Source organism: Rhinoderma darwinii, chromosome 2, assembly GCF_050947455.1.
Source record: "Rhinoderma darwinii isolate aRhiDar2 chromosome 2, aRhiDar2.hap1, whole genome shotgun sequence".
NCBI classification, from domain to species: domain Eukaryota; kingdom Metazoa; phylum Chordata; class Amphibia; order Anura; family Rhinodermatidae; genus Rhinoderma; species Rhinoderma darwinii.
The window spans coordinates 97656451-97669815 of NC_134688.1; the positions used below are offsets into that span (position 1 = coordinate 97656451).

General features: G+C 41.9%; 1 protein-coding gene across 1 annotated transcript in view; it reads left to right on the forward strand.

The window, feature by feature from the left end:
* Window positions 1-211: 211 nt before the first annotated feature.
* AVIL (advillin) overlaps window positions 212-13365 on the forward strand; it is a 72325-nt gene continuing 59171 nt past the window's right edge. The window contains exon 1 of the mRNA XM_075851953.1: window positions 212-293. The gene's annotated coding sequence lies outside the window, so the exon portion shown is untranslated. The remainder of the gene's footprint in view (window positions 294-13365) is intronic.

Here is a 13365-nt window from a genome sequence, read left to right on the forward strand (position 1 = left end):
CTTGAGCTTCACATGCTGCCATAGGAGACCTGGTCATTGATATTAATCATATGGCTCCTCTTTACGCAGCCTAACTATATAATTTCATATGCCAGGCGCAGAATCCTCTGAAGTCACCACATAGAGCTCTCTCTGTGCAATCTGCTGTAAATGCAGTGCTTTCCACGTGGCTTTGGGTGTGACATATAATGGGCAGTGTAGCTCCCTGCCTCTGCTGGCATTGTTAGGACTGTACACGAGATACCAGACTGGACTGCATCTTACTAAGGAAGGCTGGCTTGAGTTTGGCTCTAGTAAGTACACATCTCACTTTTGTCTTGTCCGATAGATAATATTTTCTATTACAATCACTAAGTTGTAGTGCTACCATAGTATTGTATCAGAATATTTCTAATAAATGCTGCTAACACCGAGAAAAGAGAAGTACGATTTTTTTTTTTGGTGCATAATTTGTGATACTATGTAAATCTATAATAATTTTTATTTTCAAGCGTCTACCATTATAGATGCTGATGCATTTTTCATGATCCGTTTACATGACAAAGTTTTACATGATTGGACTAGATCCTAGTAATCTGACAGCAATAGACTAATGACATAAAGAAAAGCAGAGTCATCTGAGGCCCCTGTAATGACTTCTCCATTTGTGAATGTATTCCTAATGGTCATTGGAAGCTGTGGTGACATCAGATGTTCTTTGCTGGATCAGTGATGTCATTTGGGAATTTAAGTCTCTTTCTTTGATGTTTCAGCTCCAGTGTTAAATACAACCATATGCAGTATTCTAGTAAAATTGGTAGGGTCTAGTTTGGGAAAGGAATTCTAAAGTGAGCTCTACTGCTGTTCTGCAAGGTCTGCGCACATTTGACATACATTTTATTTTATATATTTATTATTTTTCCATATTTATCGCTTTTTTCAAGTTTTTTTTATCCCTAATTCCCAATCTTTACTGGACTCTACTTTGAATAGAATTTCTTATAAAGCTAACCCATTCTTTCACTGAAGCCAGCCCAAAGATCAGCAATTCCAGCTTCAGAAACCCCCAGCATTCAGTTAGCTGAAGGAAGTTGCAGCTCGCCATGGAAATGAATGGTCGACCATTTTATACATGGACTGGCAAGGTCTGCCAGAGTGAGATCTGCTCTTTGTGAGCAAGTCCTCCACTCGATATCCATGTTTTTTTTTAATGAAACTACCCCTTTTCGTATGCCCCATTAACCCCTGTAAAGGAAAGTTTTTAACACATTTAACAAAGCTTATTGAAAGAGTTGTTACACATATGTGTATAAATGTTTCTGGAGGTTCTTAGAACTGGAAATACATGAGATGAAATAGTGGTCATGGGGGAAAACATTTTTGTGGACTTTGTCACAAATTCATTGTGAAACACTATAGTCAGCCACTCCTCTCTGACGTTCTGCTGAGCCAAGCATGAGTGTTAATAGGAAGATTGGAGGTGATAATTGAGGCTGAACCATCTTTCTGATGACCGTTATCCTATGTGTGGCCATTTTAGTGTGTCTGGACTCTATGAAGAACATTTTAATAATCTTAAAGGTAAAATGATATTACAATATGGCTTCTATCTTAAAAGGGTTTGCACACTTTTGTTGAAATATTGAGTTGAAATTAATACATGTCATATGTTTTTATACATCTGGGTGGTACTACTCATTTCTCTTCTTTCTTAGACTAATTCCTGAGAAGCTTTGAAATCAAGGCGCTACTAAACTGACATAATGCAATAATGCAAACATGTTCGCGATCTTCCCTCTATGACTGTTTCATCCATGGGTGTAGCCATAGGGGATGCAGATGTAGCAATCGTATAAGGTCCATGGTGCCTGAGGGGGCCCAAAGGCACCTCTGCTACTTAAGAAGACACCAGTATAATAAATAGCCCAAGGAAGGTGGGGGGGGGGGTTGTGTTACAGATTTTGCATTAAGGGCCCTTGAGCTTCAAGTTACGCCACTGGCTTCATCGAGTGCAAATAACAGACACCCACTGGTTTTAATGGGTGTTCTGTAATGTTTACATTTTTGTAGCAGCAGCACTGCAAGGAAAATGATCAATTACAGAAGTAATCTCAGGTGCTCCCAACAAAGAGACACCCCCATGATCCCTCAATATTAAACACGGTTGTCCCTTTTGCTCCATAGACTATCATGAGAGCCTGAATAGGCAGGAGATTTCATAAATGTCTGTTTCAAGTCATCTTCTTTTTCCACTGTGAAGGGACCTTAAAGGGCTTTTCCACGTGTAAAAAATTGATTGCCTACCCATGGAGTAGGCGTTTAATGGGCGGGTTCTGATACCTGGGCATCCAGCCAATTATTAGATTGATGGGGCCGTGTTATTTTAATTGTTTATCCATGCACAGCTGCTCATCCTTATGTGTGACTGTGTCTGGTACTGCAGCTTAGCCATTTTCTCTTGAATGAGCCTCTGTCCCTTCGATAAACAATGAAATGACTGCGGCACTTGCTGAGGATCCTTCATCCTGGTGATCTGCGAATGTACCAGATGTTTGATCCCCCTTGAATCAAACATTAATGGCCTATCCTGAGGAAGCATGTATGAGAGGAGGAAAAAAGGAACCAGAATGCAGCGCTGCTAACATCATTTTGAAAATCCATACTAAGACGTAAATTAGTAATAAAGTGATTTTATCAGGTTTGAGACAGGTTAAGTTAAGCTACGCGTTTCAACGCTCGACCAGCGTCTTCATCAGGCCATATACATTGTATTGTGAGGGGGCCACTTTAAATAGTGGGAAAATGGAGGAAGAAGGGAGAAAAAAACAGCAGGTCAGGGGTCACCTCTAACATCACACAGGGTCAGGAGGGGCAAAGGTGAAGTTAAAATGCAAAAAATGGTTGAGTGAAAAACAAAAACACTCAAAAGGTAATACATACAAAAGTTCATGTCAAACGGTAATAGACTAAAAGGGTGAGGGGGGGGAAGAAAAAATGGGGGGGGGATGGGGATGAGAAGTAAGCGAAGCAAAGATAAATGCTGCAGAGGCAATAAATAGTGCATGGGTGGTATCCGCTGTAAAACTGTATGCATGTGTGCAGGAGTCCCAGTTAGAAAGCATATGGCCAGTTCATAACCAATTAGGTGGAGTCCAATGACTCAATTCCAAAGGGTAGAGAAGCAGTGGATATTCACCGACCAGCGACAAACTACCCACTGTCCAAAGGAACACACAATATTAAATCTAGGCTGACTTTCCTTACTTGGGGTACTACACCGTTTGTCAGTTATGGACGCCTTTTGTCAGTCTGAGGAGAGTAAAAAAATATGCAATATACTCATCTGGTATGTGGTCCAGGTCTATCCAAATAAGTCCATGTGCACCGGACGGTAACGTCAACAAGCCCTTTGAGATTTCGTTAGATCATTGTATGTCCAAGTCCAACAGTATGGAGAAGATAGCACTGCGTCCTCCGTGCAGCACAGGTAGTGTCTCAGCAGCGTGCATTAACAAAGCAACAATGTAGCCAAGTAAGCCAGCGAGTGCCGGTCCCTCCATGAGACGTCAGGATGCACGCAAACACTTTTCGCCACCATGTCAGAGCGTAGTAAGTTACGTGGTGACGAAACACGTCAGGTTTAGGAGATGCAGACTATAGTGTTCCCTAATTAGGTAACTAACAGAAAGCCCACAAAAATGTTTCCCACATGATCACTACTTTATATCACGAATCTCCAGTTCCAAGAAGCTCCATAGACATTGATATACATAGTGGTAGAGGACATTAGCAGCTCTGTGTATAAGTTTTCTTTTCTAGGCTTTATATTTTAGGACTACCTTCCTACACTAATATACAACAGAAACACACTCAGGCACAGTGGCAGCTGAAAAAGGGAACTTGCATTGAGGCAAGCAAATGCTCCATTATATTTCCAGTTTTCTTGTTGAAAATTTTTTTTTTAAGGAATAACAGGAAATGTAAAAAAAAACAGAGAGCAAGAAAGGCCATAACCGGATAATTGATAGCAAGTCAATAAAAAGGATTTTTACAACTAAAATGTTTTTAGAAGACTCTACCCTTGAGGTCTCCATAAAAGTGGCCATATACCTTAGATGTTTGGCCAGTCCCGACGAAATTGGCAGGTTTGGCCAATTTTTATATAATGTGCATAGGCACCTTTAGATATGTCCTGTGCAGACAGGAGGAGTATAGCAGCAAAGAGTTGGATGTATGGTTTACTGCACCCATGAAACGTAGATCCTCCTTTAAATGTAATTAAGGCTTTATTCACACGAGCATTTCTGATTTGCATCAGCAAAAAAAGGCCATTTTTTATGCATACGACTGTGTGGTTTCCGTGTGTCAACCGTTTTTCTCGTCCGTGTTTCTCCTCTGCAAGCAGACACACGCTCCATGAAAAAACACAGATGTGTAAACAGCCCCGTTAATTTGTATTGGTCAGTGTGCGGTCAGTTATTTAAACAGACAGCACACAGACGTGAAATACGTTTGTGTGAATAAGGCCTTATGTGATGGATTATTAAAATGTTGCATCTGCCTCTAGATCTACATGTGTTGCAATCCTTCATATGATAGTGTAGGCATTCATTTAGTGACATTTTGTTTAGTTCATGATTCGTAGACTAGACATGTATGTAAATGGTTAATAAAGACCGCAGACTTCCAGCAGCCTTGGAGAGAACAACAGCTCTTGTTTTCATTTGCACTTAGAAATGTGAGGGAGTGTTTAAAAGCTTTCCATAGTTTGTGGGTTGATGTTTCTGGTAACAGTGATTTAGAATGTGATGCTGGAAATTTTGATTCCAATATTTATTGGCTTGTAGTGGAAAGGTGGACCTTGTGGTCTTCAGAGCTTCAACTCGAATTTAACTATTTAAAGAGAAAAGATTGTCAGATTTTAGTCGAACACTATGTAAACAGGCCACCTTTTATTTGATATACTTTTTTTTTTTCTTCATCAGAGGCCTCTATAGTGCGGTTATTCTTAGCAAGTCGTACTCTCAAATATTCTGAAATAAAAAATAGTGAGAAGTGAGCTTCCACACTAAAGACAGGCACATTGCTCCCTTAAGAGATGGAGATTACCCCCATTTTCCCAGCGACCGTACCAGCCAGGACCCTGTTAGGTTGGAGCCACTGTCCCCAGAAATTGTATCCACAGTGCCACATAAATAAGACATAAATTCAAATTTATACCTATAAATGTCTGTAATAGTGCTATATGTGCTTACCACACCAACCCTATAAGTGTGAGCAACAGTGATCCTATAACTGTCAGCTGCAGTGCCCCCATAAGTGGTAGCAACTGACTTCCCTTAATAGAGCAGGAAGAGCATTTCTTCAAGGCCGCCCATGCTGCGCGAGATGCTGACCCTTGAAGATCTGAAATAATTGGCAGAACTGAACAAAGTGGCAAAAGAGGTAACACTAGATTTGATAGGTACGTTCCAGTTAACATTGGTACTGTACCTCAGGTTCCCTTGGCATAGGCATAGCAAGTTTGCTTATGCCACAATTACACAGTGCAGTTTTGAATGCATTTTTATTTCAAGGTGGGACCCGCATCTATCGAATATTTATGGCATATGCTGTGGATATGCCATAAATGTCTGAGATGGCAATAGCTCAAGGTATGTGCAAACTTCCTTAACAGGTTAACAATAAATTGTGGTATATTACTAAGATATACCATCAGGGGTGGGGTTACATTTTTTAACAACAGGCTGCCTGTTTTGTGGACAAAGACATCTCGGGGGATCGCAGTGTTTTGCAGTGTATCGCGCCATGCAAAATTATTCTAATAATCAAATAAAACAATTACAATATTCAAAATACTCCCTATATTAACCCGTTAGTGACCGGCCCATAGCCTTTTTACGTCGGTCACTAACGGGCCTTATTCCGATGTCATAGACTTTTTACGTCGCGGCATCGGAATAAGTAAACAGAGCAGGGAGCTGTCAAATCTCCCTGCTCTCAGCTGCCAGATGTAGCTGAGGGCTGGGAGCGTCCCTGCTCTGCCAGGTGAGATCGATATTAGTATCGATCTCACCCGTTTTAACCCCTCAGATGCGGTGCTCAATAGCGAGCTCCGCATCTGAGTGGTTTTGGAGAGAGGGAGGGAGCTCCCTCTCATCTCACTGACACCCGGCGATAAGATCGCCGAGTGTCTGTGTCTCCCATGATAGCCGGGGGCCTAATAAAGGCCCCCAGGTCTGCCTGTAATGAATGCCTGCTAGATCATGCTGCAGGCATGACCTAGCAGATGCCTGTCCATTTTAAACGGACAGGCAGTAATACACTGCAATACAAAAGTATTGCAGTGTATTATAATAGCGATCGGAGGATCGCATAGGGAAGTCCCGTAGTGGGACTAGTAAAAAAGTAAAAAAAAAGTTTAATAAAGTTAATTTAAAAAAATGTGAAAAAAAAATGAAAAACCCACTTTTTCCCCTTACAAACTGCTTTACTATTAAAAAAACAAAATAAAGTTAAAAAGTTACACATATTTGGTATCGCCGCGTCCGTAACGGCCCCGACTTTTAAGCTATTACATTACTTAACCCGCACAGTGAACGCCGTAAAAAATTTAATAAAAAACGACGGAAAAATTTCTGTTTTCTGTGAATCCTGACTTTAAAAAAATGTGATTAAAAAGTGATCAAAAAGTCGCATCTACTCCAAAATGGTACCAATAAAAACTACAAGTCTCCCCGCAAAAAAAAATCCCTCATACAACTGCATCGGCGAAAAAATAAAAATGTTACAGCTCTTCAAATATAGAGACACAAAAACAAATAATTTTGAAAAAAAAAAAGCGTTTTTACTGTGTAAAAGTAGTAAAACATACAAAAACTATACAAATTTGGTATCGTTGCAATCGTAACAACCCGCTGAATAAACTTATTGTGTTATTTATACCACACGGTAAACGGCGTAGATTTAGGACGCAAAAAAAGAGTGGCGAAATTTTCCAAAAAAAGTTAATAAAAGTTAATCAATAAATAATATGTACCTCAAAATGGTGCTATTAAAAAATACAACTTGTCCCGCAAAAAACAAGACCTTATACAGCTATGTCGACGCAAAAATAAAAAAGTTATAGCTCTTGGAATGCGACGATGGAAAAACGTAAAAAATAGCTTGGTCATTAAGGTCTAAAATAGGCTGGTCATTAAGGGGTTAAAGTTGACCCTAAATAAAGAAATTCCTAGTCCAGAATGTTTAACTGGATTTCCACACTATGTGTATAATTACATAAGCGTACACACGTACCTTCAAACACATTATATTAAACTCACCCATTACGTATAGACCTATATGCGCACATTCAATATCCTTAGCGTGCTCAGCTCATTTAGTTAGGCTGTGCACTGCGAGAAGGATGGTGGACAGTGCAGCGTGCACAGTAAGCCGCGACAAATCTCCCCGCTAATGCACAGATACGGTGCCAGAGCCAAGCTCAGTACATATATACAGCACCAGAACAAGCTCAGTACATAAATACAACAACAGAACCAAGATCAGTACACATATACAGCACCAGAACAAAGCTCAGTACATATATTCAGCACAAGCACAAATACAGCTCAATACAGAGATCATTTGCAAATTGAGTTTAACCCCTGCCATATAAGTTTGTACGGCATAAAACTACAGCTCCCTGTATAGCCTGAACAATGGTAAGAATATGCTGGGAGTTGCTGTTTTACAAAAAAGAACAATACACCCATCATCTCGCTCAGGGGCGTAACTAGGAAAGACTGGGCCCCATAGCAAACTCTTGACGGGGGCCCCCCAGGTGCCACATGCAGCCCCTCTTATAGATAGTGCCCCTGTAGATGGTGCTATACAGCCCCGCCTGTAGACAGTGTCACAACCCACTTGTAGATAGCGACCCAATCTCCCCCATGTAGATAGTGCCCTACAGCCCCCCCCCTGTATATATCGCCATAAAGCCCCCCCTGCATATTGCCCCATAAAGCTCCCCCTGCATATAGTGCTACACATCCCCCCACCCTGGTATATAGTGCCCCACAGCCCCCCCCCCCATTAGTAGATAGTGCCACACACAGACCCCTGTAGATTGCGCCGCACACAGACTCCTGTAGATAGCCACAGCCCTCTCCTTGTAAATAGTGCCATACAGCCCCCATAGTAGATAGTGCCACACAGCCCCCCCCCTTAGTAGTGCCACACAGACCCTTGAATATAGTGCCACACAGCCCCCCATGTGTATAGTGCCACACAGTTCCCCCTTGTGTATAGTGCCACAAAGCCCTCCCTTGTATATAGTGCCACACAGCTCCCCAAGTAGTACAAGGCAATGGCGCATCCAAGAAAGTTGTATCAGCCAGGGGGATGTCAATCAAACATGGAAAGGACTATGTGACCCTTCAGGATAGCGGCACTGACCCATGACCCTTTAATGAGTAATTAGCATATAGCGTGCGCCATTTTAAAAGTTGATTTTATAGATTGTGCTGCATCTGAGAAAAACATACCTTCGGAAATATTGTCAGGTCATGTATTACCGAATCGTGGCGGTTCAAGGGGTTAAAACTACCAGTCAGGTTCCCATTAAATATACAATGAAAACAATTAGTTATTAGAAATATATCCTATATAATTACAGCACCAGAACCAAGCTCATACATATATACAATATAGATGAAAGAAATGAAAATGCGGCACTCACCCGTTTGCAAATCTTTTTAACTTTATTGTGTCACCTTGGCGAGGGTAAAAGCATTACAGGGATGACAGCTAGTTGTAGGTTACAGCCTGTTTCGCGCTGGAGATCGCGCTTCTTCTGACCTCTATAGCCCTCCTGTAGATAGTGCCCCACAGGTAACCCCCCCTGTATATAGTGCCCTACAAATAGCTTCCCAATAGATAGTGCTCCACATATAGCCTACCCCTGTAAATAGTGCCCTACAAATAGCTCCCCCTATAGATAGTGCTCCACATATAGCCCACCTCTGTAGATAGTGCCTCACATATAGCTCCCCCTGTATATAGTGTCCCACATATAGCCCACCTCTGTAGACATTCCCCTACATATAGCCCCACGTAGATAGTGCCCCACAGGTAACCCACCCCTGTATATAGTCTCCCACATATGGCCCATCCCTATAGATAGTGCCCGATAAATAGCTCCTCCTATAAATAGTGCTCCACATATAGCCCACCCCTGTTTATGCTGTCCCACATAGAGCCAACCCCTGTAGATAGTGCCCTACATTTAGCTCCCCCTGTATATAGTGCTACACATTCCCACATATAGACCCCTTGTAGATAGAGCCCCCACTGTAGATGATGCCACTCACAGTTTTAGTAGAAAAAAAAACAACTTTACATACTCACCCTGATACCATTCCCACACCGTTCGGTGGCAAAGCAGATCTGCTCTCTTCTGAGCAGGTCTGTTGGAGCTGAACAACGCAAGCGGCGCATCGTTGAAATCATTCTGCCCTGCCAATCAGCGGCTTTCAACCACCCGCTAGCGTCGTTAAAAGGCACTGATTGGCGGGGCAACTCATTTTACCCCGCCAATGATCGTCATTGTAAGGTGCTGAATGGTCGGGCACGGAAAGTGCCCGGCTATTCAGCACTAATGCATGTATTTGTACCTGCGTGCTATAGATGCAGGTACTGTTATTGCAAGAGGGGATGGCTGTCACTAGCGACGCTACCGGGCATGAGAGGGCCCGTGCCGCCCAGCCCATAAATGTTAGAGGCTCAGCGGCACGGGCCCCATAGTAGCGTCGTTACCACTGTACCAGCCATAACAGCTGCTAGTGTCGCCACCGGGCATATGGGGTGGCGCATCGGCGGGCGGCACGGGCCCCCTCATGCCGTAGGCCCCGTAGGAGCCGCTACAGCTGATACAGCGGTAGTTACGCCACTGATCATACAGTGACTACAGTACTCATCAGTCACATGAAGAATAAACATTTACATTTAGTGACTCTCACAGGTGACGTCTTCTCAGATTGGAGTCGTTCTTTTTCTCTTTTTCTATTCCATCTGGTCCAGAAATCTATGATGACTTGTCCCGGCCAAGACCCATTTCTGCAGTTTGCCACTCAGATGTCTTCGGAAGCTAACTTTCCAACATTTCCGCACCTATAAACGAAGATAAAATTCTCATGGTGCCACACACTATGCCCCTAAATATAACAGTATCATACACTGTACCCTTGAATATAATAGTGCTACACACTGTGCCCCTGAATATAATATCACCATACGCTGTGCCCCTGAATATAACAGTACCATACACTGTGCCCATGAATAAAATCGTACCATACACTGTGCCCATGAATAAAATTGTCAAATACTGTAAAGTAATGCACCTCATAGAGCCCTCTGTAGAGAGTGCCCCTCATAAAGCCCCCTGTAGATAGAGTTCCCTGTAGATAGTGCCCCCCATAGAGTCCCCCCAGCATATAGTGCCCCCTGTAGTCTACAAGCTGTAAATAGTGCCCCTTGTAGAGTTCCCTGTTGTTAGAGCCCCCTATAGAGTCCCCTGTATATGTAGTGCCCCCTGTAGATAGGGCCCCCTATATAGTCCCCTGTAGATGTGGTGCCCCTTGTATATAGGGCCCCCTATAGAGTCCCCTGTATATGTAGTGCCCCCTGTAGATAGGGCACCCTATAGAGTCCCCTGTAGATGTAGTGTCCACTGTAGATACTTCCCCTGTATATATTGTCCCCTATAGAGTTCCCTGTAGATTTAGTGCCCCATGTAGATAGGGGCCCCTATAGAGTCCCCTGTAGATTTAGTGCCCCCTGTAGGGTTCCCCCGTAGATTTAGTGCCCCCTGTAGATTTAGTGCCCCCAATGATGCCCACTGTAAAATAAAAAAAACACATTATATGGTTAGCGGTCCCCGTTCCCACACCGTCCTCCAGCAACGCCAGGCCTCATCCTGTGGAACGGCACAGCGGCGCGATAACGCCATCGCGCCGACTGCATCATTGCTGAAGCGCCGAATGGCAAGGCGTCCTGTGCCTCGCCAGGGCAGCGCTAGGAAAATCAATTGTATAATACAATTAAGTGCAGGGGACCAGTTCAGAGTTTATCCCGTTTCTGCAAATCGGCTGTAATTTTAACAACTGGTTTGGGAGAACCGGGGCGAACCGACCAGATCCCACCCCTGTACACCATCAATATGTAACTGGTTCAGATAAGACATCTAGGACCCCCACAAATCCGAAAAGGAAGCACTTTGTTCACCTGATCAATGGTTATCCTGCACAAGTACCAATCACATATTGTTGCCATATCCTAGAAATATGCTACTAATCACCATTAGCATAGGCCAATGTCAGCAGTTGTTTAGAAAATGCTAATAACCCATTTTTTGTTTGGTTAGGCATGTTATTCTGATTTATATTACAAAAACATACTTCAAAATAACGCTAAAACATGTTTCTATTATTAAAATAACACTAATACTAAGTCAGCAAAAACCCTAATCCTAATCTCGGTAAACCACAAATAATTTGAATACTAGAGAATTCCTTAAACATAGGTTAAGCATAGTTGTACCCGTTCTGTTGTACAGCTACGAGAGTGTCTTTCTGGCATACGATATAACTTCGGCTTTTTCTTGTACTGCATGGGAAAGCACAGCCTGCTGCGCTTACCTATATAGTTGGCCACCACAAAAAAAAACGTATAATGCGTGGTATACATTTTGGCAGTCTATCGATGATGTTTTCAACTGTATGGCATATAGTGGTATATGGCTGGGGTTTACGTTTGGCACATATATCAGAGACGGTAAATAGTGGCTAACTTTGCAAATACATTGATTTACATGCTGGGTAATGCAGTCTTTACACCAGGCACTATACAGTAATCTGATGGGTTACGTCTGGTAAGAATTGTCATTGTGAATGCAGCTCTGGGATATAATGCAATCTATAATGCAGGATTAGTGCAATGAAACTTTTTGGGTAGATCAGTTGTCTCCAATCTGTGGCTCTCCAGCTTTTGTGAATGCCCTGACAATTGCTGATTTATATGACATATTTATAGTGCACAGCGTTTCTCTAGTTTTCTGTGTTATTTTTGGCATTTTTTTTTTTGCCCAAAAACGCAACGGCCAGATGTTACTTTAACCCCTTCCGGCTGCAGCCATTTTTCCGATTTTAATTTTTTCCTCCCCACCTTCCAAAAGCCATAAGTTTTTTATTTTTCCGTCGATATAGCTGTATGAGGGCTTGTTTTTTGTGGGACAAATTGTCGATTTTCACGCCACCATTTATTCTACTATATAATATACTGGGAATTTGTAAAAAAATTATTTGTGTGGTGGATTGGGGAAAATACAGCCATTCCTCCATTTTTTTTCCTGTTTTTACGGCGTTCACCGTGATGTAAAACGACATATTAACTTTATTCTGTGGGTCAATACGATTACAGCGATACAAAATTTATATAGTTTTTTTGTTTTACAAAAAAAAACTGATTGTTAAAAATAAAATTTGTTTTGTGTTGCCATATTCTGAGAGCCATAACTTTTTTATTTTTTCGTCGATTGAGCAGTATGAGGGCTTAATTTTTGCAGGGCGAGCTTTAGTTTTGATACCATTTTGGGGTACATGGGGCTTTTTGATCACTTTTTATTAAATTTTTTGTGGGAGATGCAATGACTAAATAACCTGCGATTCTGGCGGTTTTATTTTTTATGGCATTCACTGTGCGTGTAAATAATGTAATATTGTAATAGCTCAAACCTTTATGGACACGGCGATACCAGTTATGTTCATTGTTTTTTTTTTTACATTGCGTTTTGAGGAAAATGGGAGGTTTTTTTTAAATGTTTACATTTTAAAAATATTTTATCTAAGGGGTTAAATAAGCGGGATCTCGCTCGTTACACTGAAGTGACGGCTGTTACATGTTATATATTCAGCAGATGTCAGGAAGGGGTTAAAGTCTATAGTAAAATATGAGAAAGCCTACACGCACAGCATTTTGGTTTGTGACATTTTGTAGTGTTTTGGGGCCAGTGGAGTTTTTTTCCAAAACGCAGCATGCTTTAGGTATGGTGTTTTATTCTGGTAGTTTTTCCATAGGCTTCGAAATGGGACCTCAAAAACACCAGGATAAATGCATGTACAGAATGACACAAAATAAAAACTGCCACCAAAAATGTATATGAAAATGGCATTTAAAAAAACGCTTGAAACAAATACATTTCTTTACATGCGGTTTAAAACGTTGGGGAAAAAAAGTGTGTGCGTGAAGTGGGCCTAAACCTCAAGCAACTTCCACTGATTTACTTATTTTCCTTGCTTCTCCTCCATATGCGCCTTCACTTCTCCCCTGTGCATCTGGAGAGCCACA